This window comes from Anguilla rostrata, chromosome 13 (assembly GCF_018555375.3).
Source record: "Anguilla rostrata isolate EN2019 chromosome 13, ASM1855537v3, whole genome shotgun sequence".
Classification (NCBI taxonomy): Eukaryota; Metazoa; Chordata; class Actinopteri; order Anguilliformes; family Anguillidae; genus Anguilla; species Anguilla rostrata.
The window spans coordinates 6,989,039-7,002,945 of record NC_057945.1 but is presented as its reverse complement, the minus strand read 5'-3'; the positions used below and the strand labels follow the sequence as shown (position 1 = coordinate 7,002,945).

The 13,907-nt window shown below is 43.8% G+C and overlaps 1 long non-coding RNA gene across 2 annotated transcripts in view; it reads right to left on the bottom strand.

The window, feature by feature from the left end:
- Positions 1–583: 583 nt before the first annotated feature.
- Positions 584–13,907, bottom strand: part of LOC135238099 (uncharacterized) — a 55,901-nt gene continuing 42,577 nt past the window's right edge. For both annotated transcript variants that reach the window (XR_010325014.1, XR_010325016.1), the window contains exon 5: positions 584–872. This is a non-coding gene — a long non-coding RNA (uncharacterized LOC135238099). The remainder of the gene's footprint in view (positions 873–13,907) is intronic.

Sequence of the window (13,907 nt, the reverse complement as noted above, 5' to 3'; positions counted from 1 at the left end):
CCAGTTATTTTATGCGTTCATACATAATTTATATCAGGCTTTTAAATTGAGGCTTATGTTTATATTTGCTAGGAGAGCAAGCTACAATGTCTAGACAAACAAGATGTTATATGTGTTTAAGTATGTTTTTGCCAAGCTTTTAAATGTAGCTTGCTATTTATCGGTAACTGTGAATTTTATATCTAACATAAGCTATAAATCTAACCAGCTATATTGTAACACACGACTAAAGTAGGAGTGAGCATTTACAAGGATTCCATACCAGAATGAATGGCATGACAGGTCCACTGCTTGTCCCAAAACAGATACACATATTATAGTATATACAGATACACAAATGTTATATCACTGTATGCAAAAGTGATGTGTCATGAAAGGTTCAGAGACTTTTACAATTTTATAGGGCAAACCATGGCCTGTAGTGCTAACTGTCCAAAGGACAAAGCAAACAAAAGTATTTATAAAACATTAGATAATGAACACTCGTAATATTTTTTAGCAAATGACTTATTTGCTTGAAAAACACTTCCATTTCTGATTTTGCTCGATGTCATTCCCCAAACAATGAGAACTGCTGAGGACCTCAGGTGCAACCCAGGAAACAGGAAGTGCTCCATTCTTTAATGCTCATTTATTCTGAACTAAAACAGTTATGAAGGGGACACAGCTCAGAACACACAGCAGCAGGACTCCCCTCCCCCCCCCCCACACACACACACACACACCGGCTGAGCAATTTTCTCTGAAATGACCGGTGACAAATGTAGATTCTGTAAAGACAGACATCTTCAGAGCACGTAGTGATTATTGGCACTGCAAACATGCAGGAAGGAGAGACTGAGGGCTGTCAACCACAGCTGCTGAATGAGTCACTGAGAGAGAGAGAGAGAGAGAGAGAGAGAGAGAGCAGAGGATAGAGAGAGAGAGAGAGAGATAGAGAGAGAACACATTAATTCAATCAGAAACACTTTAAAGAACTTATTATGAAAAGCTTGTATAAAAAAAACTATAATGTACCTTTAATTCCAATCAGACCTCAATATATCAATAATTAAAACACCTAGAAACAACTATTAAAGACAATCAAAACCTTTTGGACTTAAGGAGTCTGCAGGAGTTTAAGAGCAAACTAAAGACCCTAAAGGCCAGAAAAGCATGTGGGCCTGATGGTGTCTGCAGAGATGTTAAAACATGGCAGCCCCAAAATACTTGAGGCCATCCTCAAATTATTTAATTTAGCATTTAATATTGGGAGTTTCCCTGAAATCTGAAACCAAGGCCTCATTACCCCCATATATAAAAGTGGAGACAGTGTAATCAAAGCCCAGATACTGGCCTTCCTTAAAGAACATGTCATGAGATGTCTTGAGACAGATTGGCTTTTTACCAAATCATTGCACCTCACTGACCACATTTACACCGCACACGCACTCATAAACAAGCACGTCCACCAAAAAAAATAAACAAAGGAAACATTTTTGCATGTTTTGTTGATTTCAAAGAAAGCATTTGATTCAATTTGGCACGATGGACTATTCTTTGAAATCTTACAAAGTGGTGTATGAGGTAAAGTCTATGGCATCATTAAATTAATATACTCAGAGAATACATGCAGTATCAAAAAATCGAAATAAAAGAACTGAATTCTTTTCACTTCAACATTTACATCAATGAATTGGCCTTACAGTTGGAACAGGCTGCTGCTCCTGGTCTCACTCTTGACAAAGAAATTAAATTCTTTCTCTATGCGCATGACCTGGTTCTGCAGTCACCCTGGGGTTAGAACAGAGCCTATTCTGGTTTCATTTGAATCAGGCTGCGCCACACTGCTACCAGCACAAGGCACCGAGGAGCAACCAGCTCTACGCAGAGAGAGACCCCCTGAGACACCTGGCCATCACAAAACAATTTTTTTAAAATATAATAAAATACCACACCCACTGCATTTAGAAAATTTGACGAGACCAATAAAAACCTGCACATTGAGAATTGGCATGAAGAAACTAATTTAAACAATAAACTGGAAATTTACTGTGCTCTAGGCTGGGTTACTCCCTGTCAGAACACCTCACTAGTGTTAGAAACCAAAAGTAAAGGCCCACTTTCTGCTTTCCTGCTGCAAATACCTCTCAGTCAGAAACCAATATTTTTTCCAAATTCATAGTGCAGATTAATCAATTTGAATACCTTTCAGAACAAAATTAATTTTAAATTCTTCTGGGGGAAGAGGACACCGCAATAGAGAGAGACTCAAAGAGTGCCAAAGAGTATTTCGGAGAAAATACAATAAATAAAAATGTAAAACAACTCTATGACAGCAAAGTAAACATGTATAAAGTTAATCTAAAAACAGTACCAAAGATCAAATCATCATTTACTACAGAACATCAGAAAAGAACCACTTAGTTTTAAATTCATCCAGGTTATTCATTGCTTTGTAAAATTAAGAAGTTAACCCAGATCACCATTGTTTGCCTTGCTCTTTCGTTTTTTATAGACTGCCAATTTTGCCACTCCCAGTATTAAGTTAAGTATTTGCCACTTTGACGCATTTGATTTCTTGCACCCAGCTCCAATGATGAAGGCTGTGTCAGACCACACCTCATTTCCAACGCCTCAAATAATGCTTTAAGTCCTTTACTATCAACATAACAGTGAAAGCTGGAGAAAGAGAGAGAAAAAGACACAGAGAGAGAGGTATGCTGGATCTGTCTGCGGTAGCAGATTTTTTCACTCACTCCTTGTTTTTAATAAATGATCTGAACAAGCCTGTATTTGAATTGTACTGCTTGTCTGAATGTCATCCAGCTCCATATCATGAGCAGGGGGAGTATAACAATGCTGTATGCACATGCAAATTACCACTATGACATCACTCACATATGCAAATGAATGCATGACATCACTGACTGAAAAATCTGAAGTTGAGCGGCTACCTTCTCAGCTGGCGGCACTGTTCGTCTGTCTGTCCGTCTGTCACAGACATGCACGGGGGTCTCATTCCTCACACCGCACCCACCGAATTTAAACGCCTATTTTTATTTCCCGAACAATTTAGGTGTGAAAGCAGGTGGATTTTATTTAAAGACCGTTCGTCCGCATGGGGTTAATGAAGAACTCGATGTGGTATGCTATCATTAGCATGCGTCCCTTTGACGCGGGACCCCGTCCCTATTATTATCCCTGAGAGCCTGCGTGTCCGCGAGCGCCCCCGTTCTAATTCCCACCAATTAATGCTAATTTGTCTTCATTAACTGTGTCATTGTTCGCAGCTGAGTGTCCTTTTCATGATTGGCCTGCAGCTTATTGCTCAAGTGTATGTAATTAAGAATGCCTGCATGATGTCGTTTATGTACCATATATTGGTAAGCTTTCAACTGTGTAAGCACCAAAGAAACTCTTGTGATGGAAATGTTTGCTCGATTCTTTTTCTTTCACTTTGTACTTCAGCACTTTTCTTCATATTCAGTATGTGTGAATAAAATAATGTGCTTTGGAATCTTATTTGTATAGCTTGTGCAATGGTTTTATTTGTATTTTTAGAGTTATGCAGGTGCTTCTTTGTCTATATGTATGTCATTTGTTTACATTTATTTTTTTAATTAATTTACAAAATAATTATTTACATTGGGTTGGAAAGTGTTTTTACTACTTTTAATAATTTTATTGAACTTTTTCTTTTTACATTTTAACAGTATAATTCTATGGGGGATACTGTTCAGTATATGAACTGCTATGTGTCTTTTCCAGACATACTGTAAGCCTCCCTATTCCAAAATCACACACTCTGTGTGTGTGTGTGTGTGTGAGTTTGTGAGCATGTTTTTTCTCCTGTCTATATAAATACATACATAGCTAATGCCATGTAATATTACCATATTTATTATGGTGTATACCAGTCATGGTCATATGGTGTGGCAAAAAATATTAAACTCAATAATATAAAAAGTATGTCTAGTATATTTTAAATGTTGTTTTGTTGACAAAGAAGAATTTGATCTGTGCCCATATCTGGTGAGATGTGACATCACTGGGCACGCATACACACATAAAGATACATTAAAATGTGCTCATAATTAAAGCCACAGAACCACTGTCAAAAGGTGAGATATATATGACAGCTGGTATTATGTAAGGATACTCATGGAGCACTTATGTAATTCTCTGTATCTGTTAAGGCTCTGTTCCAGTGTGTGGATGGGCCCCACGGTCTGGTATCTGTTAAGGACATGTTCCAGTGTGTGGGTGGGCCCCACGGTCTGGTATCTGTTAAGGACATGTTCCAGCGTGTGGATGGGCCCCATGGTCTGGTATCTGTTAAAGCACTGTTCCAGTGTGTGGATGGGCCCCATGGTTTGGTATATGTTAAGGCTCTGCTCCAGTGTGTGGATGGGTCCCACAGTCTGGTATCTGTTAAGGCTCTGTTCCAGTGTGTGGATGGGCCTCACAGTCTGGTATCTGTTAAGGCACTGTTCCAGTATGTGGATGGGCTCCATGGTCTGGTATTTGTTAAGGCTCTGTTCCAGTGTGTGGATGGGTTCCGCAGTTAGGTACTGAATCTAGTCCATGTACTGGCTGTGGCCAACAGCCCCACAGGGCAAAGCTTAATTGGTTTTAGTGTTGGGCAGCGTTGGGAAAGGTGTCAGTTTGCCAGGATGACGGCATTTCATCACGCACTAGCGCCACCCGCTGGTGGATTCGGCGGTCACGGTCTGCACAGGAAGTGCCTCCCTCTGCATGTCTGTGCTTAACTTGCGGGCCGCGCCCTCTTGACATCGCTGCTTATGTGCGCTCTTCCAGACTGAGTGGAGGCTCCAGCAATGGAGGCTGCTGAATACAATTACACATTCCAAATTTTAATGAGTTGTTTTTGGGTTTCCGCGCTTTTGCCACTTTGAGAGGCTTATCCATCACTGACCCGCAGATTGCCGGGCCCCTTGAGGTTTTACGGGCTCCACACACCCCGGGTTAATGAAGCGGCTTGCGAACACACGAGCGAGTGACCTGGAGTCGAAGAGGAAAAGGAAAGGGAACAGCTGTCGCTGTTTACAACGTGTGCAGTTCACCATATGCTTTTCAATAGATACTCATGATCGTAATGTGTGGAGCTCGCCATATGCTTTTCAATAAATACTCATCTGCCTGAAATTTTTGCCAAGACCAAAGAAGTGTTTGTTGTGTTTTGTATTTTTGTTATCTATGTTTTCTTTTTATCATTTTAAATGTGGAAATTGTTGCCATTGGCTTTTTATTTGCTGTCAGAGTTCATGACGGTTGAAAAAAGATGACTATAGAAACTGACTCTGCTTCAACTGTTTTAACCAATTAATTTATGTGAATAAACAAAGCATTGTAGGCAATGTACCTACACGTGAAGAGACTAAAAGCCCTACACAGAAAACATTTCATTTTTAACTGGCAGAAGAACTGGTAATACTTCAAATGGATTTCTCAGGACCACATGAGAGAGAGACTGTCACAGGCTGGCCTGATGCTGTTGGGTTCTGTAAAGCCAACTGCAGGCAACTCTGCTCAATCTGGTTGTCATTTTTTTTCTCAAGGGCACTGAGATTGCTGGGTGAAGCGATCTTGAGTCATGAAAGAGAGCTTATTGTTGGCTGTCCAGTCGGGATGTTTGCAGTGCACTGTGTTTGATCCAGACTGTGTGTACGTGCGCCTGTGCGGCTGCTCATGTCCGAAGCAGATGTAGCCTATCAGAGGGCTGCATTCGACCATGTGACGCAGCGCAGATACAGATGTGCATCATTTGGTCACACTGATTTTCCAAAATAATAATTGGGTAATAGGGCCCCCCTAAACTGGCCGTGTCCTAATACCCAAGCTCTGCCACTGTTTGCAGGATTGTTAGGGTGTAGGAGCAGGTGGAAAATGGAACTTTATCACGTGGTACCTGATGACTCATCTGAACGCCTCACATCAATGCCAGAATAAACACGGAGGAACTCCTCAGGACCTCAGCCAGAGCTGGCCTGGTCCAATAAGCAACATAAGCAATGAGGCCCCCAAATAAAAAAAGAAATAAAAAAATGTATACATATTACTTAGGGGGTGGGGGCCCCCAAATGGAATCCTGCTTCGGGACCCTCAAAGGCTAGGGCCAGCACTGCTTGTCAAGTAACACAAATGCAGAAGCCCACCATTTCCCCTCTGAGGCTTCTGAAAGTGTTGATGCCAGGGTATTAGTGGCAAAGTGGGCATGGGGTGTAACAGCGCTCCACGCTGCAGTTGACACGCCCTGCTTACCTCACAGCGTGAGGTGGAAAACCTCCCTGTCTGCGGGGGCCCAAACTTTAACCTGGCAGAGGCTGTGGGGGGCCCAAACTTTAACCTGTCAGAGACTGCGAGGGGCCCAAACTTTAACCTGGCAGAGGCTGCGGGGGCCCCAAACTTTAACCTGGCAGAGACTGTGAGGGGCCCAAACTTTAACCTGGCAGATGCTGCGAGGGGCCCAAACTTTAACCTGGCAGAGGCTGTGGGGGCCCCAAACATTAACCTGGCAGAGACTGCGAGGGGCCCAAACTTTAACCTGGCAGAGACTGCGAGGGGCCCAAACTTTAACCTGGCAGAGGCTGCGGGGGCCCCAAACTTTAACCTGGCAGAGACTGCAAGGGGCCCAAACTTTAACCTGGCAGAGGCTGCGAGGGGCCCAAACTTTAGCTTGGCAGAGGCTGCGGGGGGCCCAAACTTTGACCTGGCAGAGGCTACGGGGGCCCAAACTTTAACCTGTCAGAGACTGCGAGGGCCCCAAACTTTAACCTGGCAGAGGCTCCGGGGGCCCAAACTTTAACCTGGCAGAGGCTGTGAGGGGCCCAAACTTTAACCTGGCAGGGGCTGCGGGGGCCCCAAACTTTAACCTGTCAGAGACTGCGAGGGCCCCAAACTTTAACCTGGCAGAGACTGTGAGGGGCCCAAACTTTAACCTGGCAGAGACTGTGAGGGGCCCCAAACTTTAACCTGGCAGAGACTGCGAGGGGCCCAAACTTTAACCTGGCAGAGGCTGCGGGGGCCCCAAACTTTAACCTGGAAGAGACTGCGGGGGCCCAAACTTTAACCTGGCAAGGCTGGCCCGGCGGAATAAAGATCAGGGGTGTGCAGACTTTTCCACACTTCTCCGTTTGCTCTGCGTGGACCAGCCCACAGCTGAAAATGAGTGCGTTACAGGCCTGGGTAAATAACACCCATCTGCCGCCCCGTGCAGAAGCCAGACATTTGGCATCTGGGGGCAAAGTCTTCTCTTCCTGAATCGAAATTAGAATGACACACGGATGAGCTGCCGCTGGAAGGAGACTTTCAGCGGGGCCTCATTGTCGTCCGCGGAGTCGGAGCGTGAAATAAAGTCAGCTGTCGAGGCTTCTCGGGCCTTGAGCCCCACAGATGAACTCCAGAATGATAAACACCGAATGTTCCCGACATCACCAGCCGACGACACAATTTAACTGCGTCGCGAGCTAACAGGGCTAACAAGCCACAGGAAGTTTTTTTTACAAGCACTATGTATGTGAAAGCCAGATTGCTGCTACACATTAATCGGAAGTGGAAATCTTTTAAAATCTTGCTTATTATTGGTAGCATCATGTCCACAGTGTAACTGCAATATGTTACTCCTCTATATAGCAAATGCACATGCATCAGCATCATCATAGGACTTCACTTTAGGAGTAGATTCACCCTAGAATCAAAGCCTCTTTTACAAGTTAGACCAATCACCGAAATGAGTAAGGAATAACTGCAGTCCTTGGAAATACAAAAAAATAAAAATACTAATTTACACAAGCAAGTAGGACTACGAGGGATTAAAGAAATAGCATTAATGTTAAAAATGTCATCAATTAAAAACTTGTGTGTTAAAATTATATTTGATAATCTGGCTTTGAACTCAAGTTCATAAAAACATTCCTTTTAAAGTAAAATTGGAATTCATTCCAAAACCAAGACTAAAAAGTAAGCCATGCTGGACTGGACAACTTAGTTTCCCACACATTGTGAGTGCATGAGCCTAAAGAATTGTGACCATAACCAGGTAGCTTACACTAAATCAGGGGTCCCCACTCTTATGTGGGTGCAGGTGTTTGATTGAATCCAGCCCTGAGACACCTGATTGCACTTGCCAAGGTCTTGATTGAAGACCATGATTAGTTAATTAATTGAATCAGGTGTCTTAGCGCTGATTAAACTAATTAACTAACCTGCACCCACACCGGCCCCTTTGGATAAGATTGGGGACCCGTGCACTAAATCGTTCCAAATTCCCAAATGCTGTAATTTTGCAAATGAAATTCCACAAGAGACGACAAACTTCACAGAAGTATTACACTATTCAGCACTGTATTCTGTATTCACAATGGGCCTCATTCACAAAACTTTTCTTAAATTATTCTTACTTTTGTTCTTAAAAACATTCCTATAAAAAAAAATCAATATGGGATTCATGGCTATGTGCAGACCTTTGTTTTTGTGTATATCTCAGGTGTGTGAGATGATGAATGCTGGCTGTTTGAAAATGTTATGCGCAACCCTCTTCATGTGATCTGCATAAAGAAACAACCAAGAAAAAACACAGATAAGAAAAAAAAAACGATGAATGCTGAAATGTTCATGGAAACGTTCTTAAACACAATCAAATGTGATCATGCATGCTTGGTGAATGAGGCCCACTGTTTTTAAACTTAGGTTTGCAACATGCAGTACTGCAGGGCGAAACAGAGGATCAGGTTTATCGAGAGTTGAGGGAAATGTAAATCTCTACATAAGGAGAGTCCAGTTGTGACAGAAAGCCTGTTATTTGTGCACCGAGAAGGAAAAACAAAAATCATAAATTTCACTTTCTTAATTAGACATTCACTGTGATGATGTGCAATAATAATAATAATAATAATAATAATACAGTTTTACAGCATAATTGCCTATAATGATAAAATGTGAAGTAAGTGCCAATAAAACTGTAATAAAGTAAAGCGTTGTAGCCCAGTAGAGTATCTCGAGACTTGCAGGAGATGGAAGAGGGCTTAAGATGAACTGAGGCATGAGGAGGAGCACTGGAATGGGCAGAAAGTTATTAGAAGTCGTTTCAGGAGAATGGTCACACGAGTTCAGGGCTGTATCTCCAGCACAGACAGATAACTCTGAGACCGGTTATCAGCATTCAGTCCAATCCACACCCCAAATAATCCCTTGATTAGTAACATGTGGTGGACTTGTCCAAAGGTCAGTAAATAATGCGATGCAAGGAGAATTTCTATCGGTGTTTCGCAGGGTGACAGAATTCTCTCTGTGTTTGCAGTCTGCACGTACAGTAGTCCGGCTTGTTATACTTTCATGCCGGTCACTTCTGCTTTCGGTCACATCTCTGTCTTTATTAGCAGTGACCCCTGAAGTCCTTGCAGATTCAGGGGGCCTACATTCATTAGGAAAAGTTGTGTGTCTCTCAAAATGAAGAACAGAGGGTGTCCTCCGGTGCAGGGATGTACAATTTCAGTCCAAAATGGCTGCTGTGTCTGCAGGTATCTGTGGCTTCCCTTCAATCAGCAGCCAATTAAAAGCCTTGAGAGCCAGGACTCTTTAGCCAATAAATGACTTAAATGAATAACCTGCGCTGAAAACCAGCAGGACTCCAGGACTGGAGTTTGGCACCCCTGCATTAGTGCGTCAAAGGACATTTTTCTTGCGTTTAAAATGTTAATTACGCCACAGCAATGTAGGCCGATGCTTACTTGTTGCAACTACATTAACGGGAAAATATCCCTTTTTTTATGTAAAGGATGTAATAAGCAGGGCAGCTGGAGGTCTGACACTGTGTGACTAGTCTGTGATGGACATTCATTTCAAGTTTAATTCTGATTGGCAGACCTCAAATCAAATTGACTGCTGATTGGTTAAGAGGCAAAGTCAAATCTTCATATTACTTAGGCAAACAACATGTCAACAAAGGACGAGTAATTCTGTAGTAGACACCGGGGGTCAATGGCAGTGCGCTTTGCTGGAGTTTATACCTCAGGTTTAAAGCTCTAGATGACAGAACTGCATCACAACGGGAACAGCTCATCCTTATTTCTCAGATTTGGACAGCTGTTCCAGTTGTAATGCAGTTCTGTGGTTTAGGGGTTTAACTCTGAGGGGGTTTAAACCCCAGTGAAGCACAGCGCAGTGGAAAAGCAACAAAATGTAAAAACAAAGTAAAAAAAAGAGGAATAAAGCTAGTTTAAAAAAAAAACTGGATGTTCTCTTTGGTTTTTTGTGTATGATATAAAATATGTATAATAATGATTTCTCTTGCACGGAGCCTTTAAAAACCCTGTTTGTAAAGGACAGGGTAAAGGGAACAGGCCGCAAAACTCGATGTGCACGAGCAAACAGATCACAGAAGCACTACGGTCATCTTGAGCACGAGCAAACAGATCACAGAAGCACTATGGTCATCTTGAGCACGAGCAAACAGATCACAGAAGCACTACGGTCATCTTGAGAAAGAGCAAACAGATCACAGAAGCACTACGGTCATCTTGAGCATGAGCAAACAGATCACAGAAGCACTATGGTCATCTTGAGCATGAGAAAACAGATCACAGAAGCACTACGGTCATCTCGAGAGAGAGCAAACAGATCACAGAAGCACTACGGTCATCTTGAGCACGAGCAAACAGATCACAGAAGCACTACGGTCATCTCGAGAGAGAGCAAACAGATCAAAGAAGCACTACGGTCATCTTGAACACGAGCAAACAGATCACAGAAGCACTACGGTCATCTTGAGAGAGAGCAAACAGATCACAGAAGCACTACGGTCATCTTGAGAGAGAGCAAACAGATCACAGAAGCACTACGGTCATCTTGAGCACGAGCAAACAGATCAAAGAAGCACTACGGTCATCTTGAGCACGAGCAAACAGATCACAGAAGCACTACGGTCATCTTGAGCACAAGCAAACAGATCATAGAAGCACTATGGTCATCTGAGAGGAGAGACAAACATGATCACAGAAGACTACTGCGGTCATCTTGAGCACGAGCAAACAGATCTAGACACTATGGTCATCTCGAGAGAGAGCAAACAGATCAAAGAAGCACTACGGTCATCTTGAGCACGAGCAAACAGATCACAGAAGCACTACGGTCATCTCGAGAGAGAGCAAACAGATCACAGAAGCACTACGGTCATCTTGAGCACGAGCAAACAGATCATAGAAGCACTATGGTCATCTCGAGAGAGAGCAAACAGATCAAAGAAGCACTACGGTCATCTTGAGCACGAGCAAACAGATCACAGAAGCACTACGGTCATCTCGAGAGAGAGCAAACAGATCACAGAAGCACTACGGTCATCTTGAGCACGAGCAAACAGATCACAGAAGCACTGCGGTCATCTTGAGAGAGAGCAAACAGATCACAGAAGCACTACGGTCATCTTGAGCACGAGCAAACAGATCACAGAAGCACTGCGGTCATCTTGAGAGAGAGCAAACAGATCACAGAAGTACTACGGTCATCTTGAGCACGAGCAAACAGATCACAGAAGCACTGCGGTCATATCGACAGCGAGCACACAGATCAAAGAGGCACTACGGTCATCTCAGGTCCATGCCGGCAAACTTGAAAAATGTCAGAAACTGGTGAAGGGTCTGTAGCGTGCGTTAGAGACACATCATGAGAAGGGAGAAGACTTCAGAGGAACTGGACGGGTGCGGTCATCCACCCCCCCCCCCCCCCCCCCAAAAAAAAGTACTACTCCACTCTACTGTTTGATTTTCATTATTAGTTTGCTGGACAGCAGTTGTGCCAAACTCTGTGCTTGAAAGTACTAATCAGTCCACCGCCATAATTTACTGATTGCTTGTCCAGAGTGGCAACAGGAAGCGTCGGCGTGAGTTAGCAGCAGCTGCAGTTCAGTCCCCAGATGACCGGAGAGCTGCCGGTTTTCCTGCGCCTCGTACTCCCCTGCATTCATTCACATCGCCCGTCACTCCGCCCAACTGTCTTCCACTATTTAGCGGTCGCTGCTGGTGAGGCTTTGATTCTGCAGCTTGGCACTCAGTCGCTGGCAGAGTATTTTGTTAGCGCTCTTCCCTCTGCTGTTGCTTATTTATTTATCTGCTGTGATCCTGGCGTTACGGGCCGCGTTTCTGTGCGTCGGTACTGCCGCTGCTCTCGTCTGGTCTCCGTTTGCTTGTTTTTTTTGGGGTTTTTACCTCATTCCCCCCCCCCCCCCCCTCCCAATTTGGAATGGCCCAATTTGTGTGTGTGTGTTTGGCGCCCGATGCTGCAGATTCATCTGTCAGCTCGGGGAGACGGCAGACAAGAGCTCAGCGCTCTGTGGAGCCAGGGCCAGCTTCTGAGGAAACTGAGTAACATTAAGCCAGCAAACACGTCACATCAAGATAAGGAGCGAGAACCACAAGACGGCAAAAGAAAGCAGATCTGAATACAGTATGAACACGCGGGTTCCAGCACATTTCTGATGAGGGAGGCTAAATGTGTGTGTGTGTGTGTGTGTGTGTGTGTGTGTGAGTCTATGTGTATCGTGTTTCTGTGTGTGTCTGTGTGAGAGAGAGAATGAGAGAGTGTGTATTTCAATTCCAGCACTCATTCAATTGTGTGCATTCAACATTCATGACCACTCAATGCATAAACATTTTAATATATTACACACACACACACGCACACACACACATTACAGAGTGCGCTTAAATAAACTACCACCTGAGAGCTCTTTCTCACCGCAGACTTTCCTGCAATGAAAGCTAATATTTGCTTATTAAGGTCTATCACATCCTTAATAATGAATGACACAAACCTATTTTCCTTATACTTCAGACTTTGCTAGCTTCTCGTCCTCGGGCTAGCCAGATCTACTGCCAGGTATTTGCTGCACTTGCTGTACCACAGAGGCAAAGGTTTGTTATGCAGTTCATTTCATTTTTTTTTAAAGTTTCCCATTTTTGTTAGGCAGGTAACTGTCTCTTTCAAATGTAAATGCTGCTGGTGAAATCTCAAATTGATCACAGGGCTGTTTGGCCTCACTATTGTAACAGTTACGATACGCTGATGCACTGGACACTGTTGTCGCTCACTCTCTGTGATGCGTTTGCGCTGTGTTTGGGAATGTTCGCCATCCGTCAATACGCAATAAAAAAGAAAAATGAATTGGCCTGCACTGGATGACAGTGCAGGCCTATCTACTTCGGCTCTGACGTCTCTGGTCACGAGCAGGAGGTGGCCTGTGGAACACACGCGTGTGGAGATCAGTGTTGAGACGGCGCTGCCCGCGGCTGCGGCAGCTTGAGCGGAGCTTATGGGTAATCCTGTATGAGCGCAACGCAGCAGCGACATGCTCTCGCACGCTCTGGGGGAATGCGTAGCCGTGTGGCGGTAAGCGTCCGTGTTGAGCGCTGACTGTGCACCGCAGGGAGAGGACCAGCAACTCTCTAATCCACCCTCAGGGGGTCCGCCCACCCTTAGGGATGGGTATCCTTCAGATTCAGCTGATAACAACGATAGAAGAACTCCAACTGCATTCAGTTACCAGTAGCGATTGTTACATCAGCATTAGAATGTTCAGTCAAGAACATTCTAATCACATATTTGTGATGTCACAATTTAAAGAACTAAAATAAAGAGCAAACTACTCTTGAACAGAAGAGGAGAGTGGCTTTAAAAGACAAACTCATTGCACAGTTTTCTACAGTGCAGTGCAGGGAAAGTCAGTTGCAATGGGCTTACAGTTACAACGAGCTTTATTTCATTGGCCGGACTCACTTATTCCTGGACGCATCAAGCTTGAGCTGTTTCTAATTTGCTGTTCTGTTTTGTTGCCTTTTTAAAAAAAGTTTCAGCAAACAGAGAGTCAATGTGCAGGCAACTGTTGCTCCACGAAGGCAGTTATGCATCATTTG